General features: G+C 42.2%; 1 protein-coding gene across 6 annotated transcripts in view; it reads left to right on the top strand.

The window, feature by feature from the left end:
- The window catches only part of LOC131188791 (protein spinster homolog 3-like), a 102,639-nt gene that overhangs the window by 28,863 nt on the left and 59,548 nt on the right, over window positions 1-14,228 (top strand). The window lies entirely within an intron of this gene.

Raw genomic sequence — 14,228 nt, 5'->3', positions numbered from 1 at the left:
TCTGGAGCCAGGTGAGAGACAAAAATGAGCCTACCAAGCCATCGTGTTCCAGGAGCGGTGGGGGGGGGAGTGGGAGGGAGGGTCACACATGCATGCGAGCGGTCGGGGCACATAGAATTATGGGTGTGGGCACACGCACGACCCCCCCCCCCGCCCCCCCTTCCTGGCACGCAATGGCAAAAAGGTTAGCCATCTCTGACCTTGTTCTTTCAACTGTTTATCATAGAGTTTAGCCTCCAACCGCTTCTTCCCTTACATGTGATGTGAACCCAGCCAAAGCCAGGAAAGAGCCTGGCTCGCCCCTCCTGTTCAACATCTATATGAAGCCGCTGGGTGAGATCATCAGTGGCTTCGGTGTGAGGTACCAGCTGTACGCTGATGATACTCAGCTGTACTTTTCCACACCGGGCCACCCCAACGAAGCTATCGACGTGCTGTCCCGGTGTCTGGAGGCCGTACGGGTCTGGATGGGGAGAAACAGGCTCAAGCTCAATCCCTCCAAGACAGAGTGGCTGTGGATGCGGCATCTCGGTACAGTCAGCTGAGTCCGCGGCTGACTGTCGGGGGCGAGTCATTGGCCCCGATGGAGAGGGTGCGCAACTTGGGCGTCCTCCTGGATGAACGGCTGTCTTTTGAAGATCATTTGACGGCCGTCTCCAGGAGAGCTTTTTACCAGGTTCGCCTGGTTCGCCAGTTGCGCCCTTTTCTAGACCGGGATGCCCTATGCACGGTCACTCACGCCCTCGTGACGTCTCGTCTGGATTACTGCAATGCTCTCTACATGGGGCTCCCCTTGAAGGGCATCCGGAGGCTTCAGTTAGTTCAGAATGCGGCTGCGCGGGTGATAGAGGGAGCCCCTCGTGGCACCCATGTGACACCTCTCCTGCGCAGACTGCACTGGCTACCTGTGGCCTTCTGGGTGCGCTTCAAGGTGTTGGTAACTATCTTTAAAGCGCTCCATGGCATAGGGCCGGGCTATTTATAGGACCGCCTGCTGCTACCGAATACCTCTCACCGACCCGTGCGCTCTCACAGAGAGGGACTCCTCAGGGTGCCGTCGGCTAGACAGTGCCGTCTGGCGACACCCAGGGGAAGGGCCTTCTCGGTGGGGGCTCCCACCCTCTGGAACGAACTCCCCCCAGGACTTCGTCAACTTCCGGACCTCCGAACCTTCCACTGCGAGCTTAAAACACATCTATTCATTTGCGCAGGACTGGATTAGATTTTTAGATTTTTAAATTTAGATTTTAATGGGTTTTATTATATATATTGTTCTTTTAATTATTTGGCTACATCAAATAAGTTTTTTAATGGATATTTTACTCTGTATTTATATGTATTTTTACTTGCCTGTGAACCGCCCTGAGTCCCTAGGGAGATAGGGCGGTATACAAATTTGAATAAATAAATAAATAATAAATAAATAAATAAATCCACAAACTATAATGGCTCCTTTTGCCTTTATAAGCTTCTTTCGATCCAGCAGTACGTTTCCTCTGGTTCTACGAAGAGGTGGAGAAGAATAAACAAAAGCCTGTTTTGCCAAGGAGTGGATGGGGGAAGGGGGAGCTGCCTTTAGATTGCAACAGAGCCTGGAAAACCTTGTCAAGGTTACAGGTCCCATTAAGGCATTAAGCAATGTGCTTCTGGAATACGCTGCAGGGAGAAAAACTAATATACTTTAGTTAATCGGTAAATATGCACCTTCCATTAGGGCTTCCTGATCTGAGCTAGTAAAATTGGGATGATCATTAGAGGGTAGATTTTGTGGCTCTTCCCTGCTCCTTCATGATTATCGGGAGATTATAGTCAGATGAACTTTTCACCAACCGTTGCTGAGTTTAATCTTCATGTTGCTGGTAGGAACTGGAACAAGAGCCCTGGAAGAAATCTGGAAGGTTTCAATTAACTTACAGGAAGCAGATTTCGTGGAAGAGGAAAATGTCCACTGTTCAGGCAAGCAGTTTTGCTTTCGTGGTAATTGACAGGACATCAGGGATAAATTTAGTCTGGCCACCGTCCTATTTCTCTCAATACTCAGCCTGTACATTTGGATATGTGAGACAAGCAAGGTTATGAAAAAGCATATTGCAATGTTATTCCATATTCCACCCTGCCAGAGATTGGAGGATTTTGGAGTGTTAGGAATAGAAGTGGTTCTGGATCTTGGACCATCAAATTATTCAGACTAGTAAAAATAGAAAGAGATTGCCAAATTATCCAAAACGGGTTCTCCCAAAAAAAAGCAGGTGGATACTCTTTAAAATGCCAGCTATGCTGGTGTAACAATGCTTATAGTTTACACGTAGAGGTGGGTTTCAGCAGGTTCTGACCAGTTCTGGAGAACCGGTAGCAGAAATTTTGAGTAGTTCAAAGAACCGGTAGTAAAAATTCTGACTGGCCCCGCCCCCATCTATTCTCTGCCTCCCAAGTCCCAGCTGATGGGGAGGAAATGGGGATTTTACAGTATCCTTCCCCTGCCATGCCCACCAAGCCACCCCCACCAAGCTATCCCCACAGAACTGGTAGTTAAAAATGTTGAAACCAACTACTGTTTTTACATGTCACAAGAAGTTATTGTAGAGGGAAAAGCTACAGGAAAAGGCAATTGTTATTATTAAAGGAATGGTCTATTAAGAAAGACTTTGAGGGTGGTTTATTTGAAGAGTTGGGGCAGAGTGTGGCATGGAAAAATGGGGAGAAAGAAATCGTTAGGACTCCAGTTCCCCCACTGAAACTAAATGTGGGAGATTCAGGATCAATAAAAGACAGTGCAAGTAGTCGCGAATTATCTCTGGTTGTTTAGCAACCGTTTCGAAGTTATGACTTTCGTCTTCAAGGAAAAACAAAGGAAACCCAGTTCCTCTTGAAAAAGCATCTTTTATGACAATCGTAACCTGGATGATTGAGACTCTCTATAGACAAGACACAAAGCATTTTCAGTTGGAAGGGATTGGACAGTATTTCATCATTCCCTCCTTTATGGATTGTTAGATGGAAACTTTAAAAAAAATGGAGGAAACAAGACTAGGAGAATGTGCAGTGGCATGTGCAGTTCTTTCCCCTCTAGGAAGATCCAGTTCATCCATTATGGACAGCCACTTGCCTGCTATAGGATCTACTACTTGAGCAAGAGGGTGGATTAGAAGACCTCCAAGGACCCTTCCAAATCTGTTACTCTGTAATTCTGTATCTGTAACTTAATATATTCCCGGCACACGTGAGGTGATATAGTGGTTATCCAAAGTAAACATTTCTTGGTGGTGGCGTCCACTTTGTAAAATAGCCTCCAGGATTGCACCGATATTGATATATTTTTTATAAACAAGGTGGTCAAAACAGTTATTTCTCAGAGCTTTGGAATGTGATGTTGCTCAACAATGGACTGGTGATAGTAGCTTTAAATGACTAACATTTATTTTATCACAATGTCCTCGTGATTATAGTTTCCAGCTGATACCTCCTTACCTTGCAGATCTGGAGTGTTAGAAGTAGACACTCATCAATGCAAACTCCCCATTTCAGAATACAAGGGAAATGTATAAAATATGTTTCCTGCTGCATGTGTGTGATTCTCTATGTGAGAATGGGAAGAAGACTTGTGAAACCAAGTATGAGATTGGTGCGTACTTAGTAGAGACAGATGTAACCAAGGGAAGACCTTCTCCTGCCTTCCTCTCCAGATGTGTAGGACATTTCCAATCATCTCTTCCCAGCATGATTTATTTTGATTAATTAATTAATCTAGTCAAGCATATATAAGATAACAGATATAAATATAAACATATATAAGGCATATATGAGATAACAGATATAAGTATAAACATACATAAAGCATATATAAGATAACAAATAAGTATAAACATATATAAGATAACAGATATAAGTATAAACATGATTATGAATACAGAAGATGGATACAAATAAATGTGGACAGTAGGACAGGGATGGTAGGCACGCTGGTGCGCTTATGCCCCCTTACAGATCTCTTAGGATTGGGGTGAGGTCAACAGTAGACAGTCTAAGGTTAAAGTTTTGGGGGTTTGGGGAAGTAACCACAGAGTCAGGTAGTGCATTCCAGGCATTAACAACTCTGTTGCTGAAGTCGTATTCTTGCAATAGAGTTTGGAGCGGTTTACCTTAAGTAACTAAAACTAAATGATATTTAATTTTGGAGGGCACCATGTTGAAGAAGACAGCTGGAATCTACTCATGATGGTGTCATGTCCCACTCCTCCACTGACGGCCGGGTCAGGGAAATCCGAATCAGGCGTGCCTCTGCAGCTCTGCCAAAGTCCTAGCAAAGTTCTCAAGGCAGGCAGGAGACCAGAAAGTGACTTCAGCAAGATAAGGTAGACTTTGCCTGACTCAGAGAATGCCAGAGAGCAGATCCTTTATATAGGCCATGGGGTGTGGCTCCATGACTCAGCACTTATCCAGGCCTGCCCCTCCCTTCCTTCTGTTGCCGCCACCTATCAATTCTCCTGAAGCGAGGGTCACTCCAGTCTGCAGCTGTTGGTAATTGACCTTCCTCAGGCTCACATGCTGTGGGGGAGGGGGAGGGGTCTAGTTGCTCCGTTTGCCTGGGCATGGAGCCAGGGCTGGGGCCGGGAGGCATGCTAGGACATTCCTCAGCGTTCGGAAGCAGATAAGACGGGCCCGGCTGCGGGGAAAGCGGACGAGGCACAACAGATGGTAAGATTCCCCCTCAAATATTGTTTGCTTCTGCAACAGCCGAAAAGAAATTCTTCCTTCCTGTACACAAACTGGGATTCACTTTCTGTGGTTTAAATGCACTGCTGGGAATCTAAGGGCTAGTTCTCACTTCAGTTAAGGGTAGACGAGATCGGGCATTCATGGATTATTTCAGTGTGAATTTTCCTAATTGTATACTTTTCAGCTGATACACATAGTCCTCGACTTACGATCACAACAGAGCCCCAAATATTTGTTGTGAAGTGAGACACTTGTTAGGTGAATTTTGCAACCCATTTTACGACCACAGTTGTTAAGTGAATCACTGCAGTTCTTAAATTAGTAACACCATTGTTAAGTGAATCAGACTTTCCCATTGATTTTCTTCTTCGCAAGGTCACAAACAATGATCACATGACCCCAGGAGACTGCAATGGTCATAAATTGAGTCAGTTCCCGAGTGTCTTAATTTTGATGAAGTGACTATGGGAATGCTGCAACGGTCATAAGTGTGAAAAATGGACCTAAGTCACTTTTTTTCAGTGCCGTTGTAACTTCGAACGGTCACTAAATGAACTGTTGTAAGTTGAAGACTACCTGTATACAAACCAGGATATAGTTATTCAGTTTAAAAAAATGCATATACAAAAAATGCACATTCATACGAGCAGAGGTGGGTTTCAGCAGGTTCTGACCAGTTCTGGAGAACCGGTAGTGGAAATTTTGAGTAGTTCGGAGAATCGGTAGTAAAAATTCTGACTGGCCCTGCACCCGTCTATTCTCTGCCTCCCAAGTCCCAGCTGATTGGGAGGAAATGGGGATTTTGCAATAACCTTCCCCTGGATTGGAGAGGGAATGGAGATTTTACAGTAGCCTTCCCCTGCCACGCCCACCAAGCCATGCCCACCAAGCCATGCCACGCTCACCAAACCACACTCACAGAACTGGTAGTAAAAATTTTGAAACCCACCACTGCATATGAGAGAGAGAGAGAGAGAGAGAGAGAGAGAGAGAGAGAGAAAATGAACGAGTGCAGGATAGGCTAAAAAAGCAAAATGCAAACAATAATACTTCTTCCTGCAGGAGATAAGAGATTACAGCAGAATACAAAATGAACAATTAAAAACAATGTTGAATAAAATCAGTTAGATAAAATGATCCAAAATAAAGCCACCTGTTATAAAACCAGACAGCAATAGAGTAATAAAAAAATCCAATGATAAAGCATTTTATTTATTTTATATCTATCTATCACGTATTCTTAGTAAAAATAACATTTTGTATTTTTGAACGCATTAAATTGCATGCAGAAATACTAGTTGGTGCATAGAAATTTTGGTACCATCTTTTTTTTAAAAATCTCAATCTAAGAAGAAAGCCAGTTTATGAATGGAGAAATTGAGAGTCATTCCTTCCTACCCATAGCCCTGTGGAATGCTAATGTGAATATCCAAAGTGTAGAAGCTATAATGGAAATATTGACACAGCCTTGGTCAGCTAAGGAATGTCCAGCATTTCGGAATTTGAAAGTAAGAGCTGGCTTTTTACAGCATCCAAAGAAGTCAACGATTTAATGTGAATTATTAATCCTTCATGTCTTCAGAATGTCAGCAGTTTCTGAGTTCAAGTAGACATGACTTCCTCATTATTTTGGCTTCCGATCCTACTGGAAAATTAATTTAGACTGTGTGTGATGGAGATGGGGATAACCCTGCCCTAATATTTTCAAATCTTGAGCATTCCTAATTTACGTCTATAAGAGATGGATTGTTTACAAGAAATGAATATAAACACCACAGTTCTGGTGACATCTGCTGGTTGATTGAATTATCAGCTCTCATGTGAGCTGGGGAGTTATTTTATTTATTTATTTTGTTTTATTTATTTATTAGTCACAACAGTATATATAAGCATAAGCATGAAATAACTATATGATATATAAGCATATATATAAGCATAAGCATGAAATAACTATATGAATTGGATACAATCAAAGGGAACATTAGGACAGGTAGGCACGCTGGTGCTCTTACGCACGCCCCTTACGGATCTCTTAGGAATGGGGTGAGGTCAATAGTTGATAGTCTTTGGTTAAAGCTTTGGGGATTTTGGGAAGAGACTATAGAGTCAGGTAGTGCATTCCAGGCATTAACAACTCTGTTACTGAAGTCATATTTCCTGCAATCAAGATTGGAATGGTTCACATTAAGCTTAAATCTATTGTGTGCTCGTGTATTGTTGCAACTGAAGCTGAAGTAGTCTTCAACAGGAAGGCAATTCTTTTACCAGAAGCAACGCAAACGGTCAAATAATGCACAATCTTTCCTGTCCTGTGGTTCTTGTGTGTAAAAAAGCAGAGACTTAATCACACAGATACAAACGGAGACACATAAACCACCTTGACTTTTTACCAGGGATGAAATCTAAAAATTTTCTCTACCGGTTCCATGGGCGTGGCTTAATTGGTGGGTGTGGCTTGGTGGTCAGATGACTGGGCGGGCGTGGTCAATAACAATAAATAATAAAAATAATAAAGTATACAAAACAATAAGAGGTACCAAAAACCAACTTTCACACTTTACACACACACAATACAACACAACTGACTCACACACAATGTAAAAGCAGCTGCACTTCACCCAAAATGGCCCCTGCAACAAGCAGGAACCTCACACTTTCACACTTTACACACACATAACACAACTGATTCTCTCTCACACACACACAAAATGCCACATACAGCTTTGTGAGATTCTGTGTGTTTGTGTAGTTAGAGTGAAACACTATAGAAACGCACCAAATCTCAGAAAGCTGCACAAATATTTTATTTTATTATTTTATATATTTATTATTTTTAGATCAGGGGTCTCCAACCTTAGTAACTTTAAGGTTTGTGGACTTCAACTCCCAGAGTTCCTCATTCAGCAAAGCAGGCAGTCAAAGCAGGCTGTAATCAGTAGCTGAAGTAAAGCATGGTGTTGCCAGCCTGAAAGAAGCAGTAATTATAGGTAAGTGAGGAGGGGGCATTGGGTAGGCATGGGTGGGGGCTCTTGTAAGTGGGGGCTGTTAAAAAATGATTTTAAAAGCCTGTGAGGATCAGGCAAGTCATCTGGGATCGCCAGAGGAAAAAGAGATTTTAAAAGCTCTGATGATCTCAGCTAAAGTTTGCTCATAGCAGCCCAGAATCTCTTAAAATAATTGTTTTAACAAGCTCTTCAGTTTTTTAAAAAAGAGTTTAAAGGCTCTGGCAATCTCAGCTGAGCCGCGGGATCCTCAAAGGCTTTTTTTTTTTTACTTTTAAAGGCATGTTTTCAGCTGAAGAAAAACTGCTTTTAAAAGTTTAAAAAAAACCCTCTGCTGATGGTCCGGCTCAGCAGAGGCAGGGGTTGGGACCAGGGATTTTTGCTACCGGTCCTCCGAACCAGCAGCCGCCATCGCTACCGGATCAGGCGAGCCGGTCTGAACTGGGAGCATTTCACTCCTGTTTTTTACTCTCGTCTATGGACACCTCTGTGACTATGAAGTTTATCAGTGGGTTGGGCATTGGATTCTACTTCAACTGACAAAATAGTGTAGAAATTTTCCTGTTTTAGTTTTACTTCAATTAGAGATGGAGTCGTCGTCCCCCGCCCACCGCTAGGCATTGCCAACCATATGGGTGGTGCCATCTCTGTTTCAAGGTCATTGAGCCAGCGTTCTCCAAATATATTTCCATGGTCATGTCACTAGCATGACATCACAAAGCATTCCCACTGAAGTGATACCTATTTATCTGCTCACATTTGCATGCTTTCGAACTGCTAGGTCCGTGATGGCGAATCTATGGCATAAGTGTCACAGGTGGCTTGCAGAGCCCTCTCTGTGGGCACACGAGCCGTCACCCTAGCTCAACTCCACTGCGCATGCTTCCCGCCAGCTAGCTGGTTTTTGGGTCTCTGCTGCGCATGCCCGGGGGGTGGAATGCATGCGGGAGACGTGCATGCATGGGGGGAGGGCGGGGCGACATGCACACATGCGTGGGGAGCGAGGCGCACGTGGGGGGGGCATGCATGCATGCGCGGGGCGAGGGGCACGTGGCGGGCATGCACGCATACAATGCGGGCGGTGCACACAGGGGGATCAGTGTATTATGGGTGTGCAGCAACGAAAAGTTTAACCATCACTGTGCCAGGTTGTCAGGAGCTGGGGCGAGGTCGGGAGCTCACTCCATCATGTGATGCTTGGATCTCAAACCTGGACTGCTAGCTGCCAAGCCAAGTATGCCAAAACTGCCAAAAGCAGTTTTCTAGCTGCCAAGCCAAGTATCTTTACCGCTGAGCCACCACACCGTTTTCATTAGAGATGAAGAGTCACAACATATAAAATAAATAAGGGGGAATTAAAATATGAATAGATACTAGAGATTAATATTGTTCTTATTTCAAGGAGGTCTTTTAATGGATTAAGTTTTATGAGATGCTTGTGATCTCATCCCCAAATTTGTTGACCTGTCTTGAGGCTATTTATTCATTCATTCATTCCCAAAATCTTTCAGAAAACCTTCAAAGATTTTCTTTGTGTGAGATTTGGGCAACATTTATATATATTGTCATGAAATATTTTTGGCCATCCAGGGCTGATGTAAGTATCATATGATGCATTGCTGAGCTAGTAAATAATAGCTGCCCATTGGCTTCTGCACCCTGTGAGGTGTTGTTCTGTAAAATCTATTCTTTATTTTTTCAAGGAAAATTATATGAGCAATTTGCAGTAGTTTAAGACCCTTTTCCTGTTTGCGGCTTCCGGATGTGGGTTTTTCTTTCTTTCTTCATTTTCTGCTTGTTTAAAAAATGGTATTCCAGCCCACAAAGAGGAAGGTGGAGGATATCCTTTCTGAGTTGCTAATGACATGATTAAATGACCAATTCCAGTATTGTTATCATTTGTCCATTTGGCAGATAAAATGAAATGTTTAGCTTCAACCAGATTCACCTAAGCCAGAGGTGTCAAACTCAAGGGTCGGGGGCCGGATCCGGCCCAAGGGGTGCTTAGATCTGGCCTGCGGGACCACCCTGGAATCAGCAAAGGACCGGCCCATGGTGCCTCTGCCAGTGAAAACGGAGCTCGGGAGGGTCACAGGTGGCCCTCCTGAGCTCTGTTTTTACTGGCAGGGGGTTGCAGGAGGCCATCGTAGCCGAAAACAGAGCTTGGGAGCCCTTTTTCACTGGCAAAGCACTCAGGCCACCACAGGCATCCCCGAGTGATGTCGAGATGGCCACACCCACCCTGCCCTCCTGCTCCCCCCCCCGAGGTCAAACACAACCCTTATGCGGCCCTCAATGAATTCGAATTTGACCTAAATAGAACCCTTGTTTCTCCCAAGGGACAAGCAGTGCTAAATGAATTGGATCAGTAGTCCAGAAATTTGGAACACTTTGATGAAAAAGAATATTTGCAGCTCAGCATTGAAATTGTTCTCTTGCAGATGTTTTATTACCCAAACTAGGTAACATCATCAATCCTAGAATTGATGATGATATCTGGTTTGGGTAATAAAACTTCTGCCAACCAAACAATCAAGTGCAGTGAGTGCCAAAGACGCTCATTGGAGCAATCTTTTTTTAATTGATTTTTTTTATTAATTACATTTCTTAGTGCTTATTAAATACCATGTTGTCTGGGTACTTAATTTGCTTAACAATACTGATTATATACTCAATCTCCACCCCTTTTTTCCAACCACTGGTAAAACAGATTCTATGTTTGATAGTATTCTGTCTCTCCTTTCTGCTTAATTTTCAGTGTCAGTCTATCCATTTCTGCACAGTCTAGTATCTTCTTAATTATCTCTTCATCTCGCGGTGTTTCTTCATTTTTTCCAATGTTGTGCGAATATAATCTTTGCTGCTGTTGCAACATGTAATATTAAATACATACTTTTATTATCTAATTTTTCTGATATTATACCTAACAAAAACAATTCAGGCTTAAAATCTACATGATATTCTCTGAACAGCATATTTGTTTTCTTGCAGATGTTTCATTACCCAAACTAGGTAACATCATCAGTCCTAGAATTGATGACAATATCTGGTTTGGGTAATGAAAATTCTGCAAGAAAACAACCAAACAACCAAGTTCAGAGTGCGCCAAGGATGCTCATTGGAGCAGTCTTGATATCCAAGAAAAATTGGCAAATGCTGACAGAATTGACAAATGGCGGACGTACTATTTTTGTGTTTCTCAGTCTTGTCTGTTTGAAGATGTGTGGACTTCAACTCCCAGAATTCCCCCGTCAGCATATGGATATGCTTTCTAGGGAATTCTGGGAATTGAGGTCCAGACATCTTCAAGCAGCCAAGGCTGAGAAACATTTTTATTTTTATTTTGTCATAACAGTATACACAAACATCGTCATAAATAAAAACAACACATCATGAAAGAAAAATATATATATATAAGTAAAAGTATGCAACAGCTATGTTAATTTGATATAATGAAGGGAACAATAGGACAGGAACGGTAGGCACTTTTGTGCTCTTATGCACGCCCCTTATAATCCTCTTAGGAATGGGGTGAGGTCAATAGTAGACAGTTTTTGGTTGAAGATTTTGGGATTTTGAGTAGAGACTATGGAGTCAGGTAATGAGTTCCAAGCGTTAACAACTCTGTTACAGAAGTCATATTTTCTGCAATCAAGTTTGAAGCGGTTGACATTAAGTTTGAATCTATTGTTTGCTCTTGTATTATTGCGATTGAAGCTGAAGTAGTCTTTTATAGGAAGGATATTGCAATAGATGATTTTGCGTGTTAAACACAAGTCATGTCAAAGTCGGCGGAGTTCTAAGTTTTCTAATCCCAGGATTTCAAGTCTGGTAGTATAAGGTATTTGGTTGTTTTCGGAGGAGCGAAGAACTCTTCTAGTAAAATATTTCTGGACACGTTCGATTGTATTAATATCAGAGATGTGGTATGGGTTCCAGACGGATGAGCTGTATTCAAGAATAGGTCTGGCAAATGTTTTGTATGCTCTAGTTAGTTAGCATGCTCTAGTTAACATTGCTCTGTCCTTTGCACATGGGGCTAATTTTGTGCTGTTTGAGAAGCAAGAACTAATTCACCTCCCCAAGTTCCCCCGGCACACATCTTCAAGTAGCTGAGCTTGAGAAATACTATACTAATGGGTCTCTTTTGCCTGCATTCTCTTCTGACTTCCTGTTCGGAGCTTTAGCCCAGGGGAAACAGCGTTCAGGGTTAAGCGCCATTAGCCAACTTTCTGGTCTTCACTTCAGGAAGTTTGCTTAATGCTTAGGCCTCTGGTGGGCCCCCCTCCCCTCCTTTCCCACCTGAAGTAGGAACCGTTTTGATCCCGCCTTCGACAGGACCTGTGTTTAACTCATAGAATCATCTATTGCAATGTCCTTCCTGTTAAAGACTACTTCAGCTTCAATCACAATACAAGAGCAAACAATAGATTTAAACTTAATGTTAACTGCTTCAATCTTGATTGCAGAAAATATGACTTCTGTAACAGAGTTGTTAATGCTTTGAATACACTACCTGACTCTGTGGTCTCTTCTCAAAATCCCCAAAGCTTTAACCAAAAACTGTCTACTATTGACCTCACCCCATTCCTAAGAGATCCGTAAGGGGCATGCATAAGAGCACAAACGTGCCTACCGTTCCTGTCCTATTGTTTTCTTTCATTATATCCAATTAATATAGTTATTACATGCTTATGCTTATATATTTATGCTTATATATTATATAGTTATTTTCATGCTTATGCTTATATATACTGTTATGACAAAATAAATAAATAAATAAAATTAAACTCAAGCAAGAACCCTCTGTTCACAACTATATTTGGCAGATAATTCTCATTTCTCTCCAGATACTGGTTCAAAGAAGACCACTCAATAGGGACAGCATTATCTTTTAACAGAGTGAGAAATCTGCTTCAAATGACAGATGCTGGGAGGTAGACAGGAAACTCTATGAGCCTTACCCTGCACTTCCTGAATTAATAATCTGCTTTTGTGTGCAGTGAAGGACAGATTCCCCTCACTGACAGAAGACCCAGTTAGCAACAGCAATTTCTGTTGCAGTCCCTGCCTTGTGAAATATTTTCTCTCTCGGAGATTAGAATGGCCTCAACCCTCTTGATTTTTCGCAGTTTTAAAAACTTGGCTATGTACTCAGGCCTGGGGCTCAGAATGTGCTAAGGGCCTCATTATTTGGCTTTACTACTAAATTAATTAACCATCTTGGCTGCTGTTTATACATTTATTTTGTGGATGCTTGTTTTTATTATTTAGTACTTTTAAATTAATTGTTTTAGAATTGTAAGCCACCCAGAGTTTCCTGGTTAAGCTGGGTGGCTATAGAAATTAATAAATAAAAAACCATATAAAGCTAGTCTTACTGTACTATGAGATCCAGGGCAAGGAAAGATTCAAACCATGTATATATATATCAGAAAACAAATATCTATCTATCTATCTATCTATCTATCTATCTATCTATCTATCTATCTATCTATCTCGGGGTGAAATTCACTTACCTTTTCCTACTGGCTCGTAAACGTGACCGCGCGTGCCTCCTCCATGCATGCGCAGAGTGTGGATGTGGAAACAGGATGTGATGACGTCCGGGCGGGTGGGTGGAGCCTCCCACTGCCAGCGCTACCGGATCACACGATCCGGATAGATCCGGCTGAATTTGACCCCTGGTATGTATGTATGTGTGTATGTATGTAGGTAGGTAGGTATTTTCTGCCTTTATTATTTTTACAAATAACTCAAGACGGTGAACATATCCAGACACCTTCCTCCTCCAATTTTCCTCACAACAACATCACAGTGAGGTGGGTAGGGTTAAAAGAGAGTGATTGGAAGTCATCCAACTGGCTTCAATGGCTATGGTAGGACAGGAACTGGTTGGCCTGGTATCTTAATCACTAGACCAAACTGGCTCTCCTATGCTCATGCTTTGAATTGATTTTACCTACTATCCCACTGGATGAGGGTTGCAGTAGCTCACGTAACTTCCCACCCCCCATTTTTTGTAAGCACCATTGCATGACTGTGGCTGAGTTCACATAATACGCTTTGTCGTGGCTAACTGACCAATAGACCATTTGATTAATTGAATTCTTTTTTTTATTTTTTTTTATTTTATTTATTTTGTCACAACAATATATGTAGATATCATACAAAAAGATTATATAGTATATAAACACATATATGAGTAAATATAAGGAGGTATAAGCATATATATATATATAGGAAGAAGAAAAGAAAAACAATAGGACAGGAATGGTAGGCACGTTTGTGCGCTTATCCACGCCCCTTATGGTCCTCTTAGGAATGGAGTGAGGTCAATAGTAGAAAGTTTTTGGTTAAAGCTTTTAGGATTATGGGAATTCTCAAGGTTCTCAAGGTTCTCACCACCCAACAACTCATCAGCTAACAGATGGGTTGGTTTTGCACAAGATGTTAGTATATGAACAACTGGTTTGTGGGTTATTGGGCTGTGAGGACACAGCTTCCATC

This window comes from Ahaetulla prasina, chromosome 1, assembly GCF_028640845.1.
Source record: "Ahaetulla prasina isolate Xishuangbanna chromosome 1, ASM2864084v1, whole genome shotgun sequence".
In the NCBI taxonomy this organism is placed as follows: domain Eukaryota; kingdom Metazoa; phylum Chordata; class Lepidosauria; order Squamata; family Colubridae; genus Ahaetulla; species Ahaetulla prasina.
This window is presented reverse-complemented; position numbering and strand designations above follow the sequence as displayed.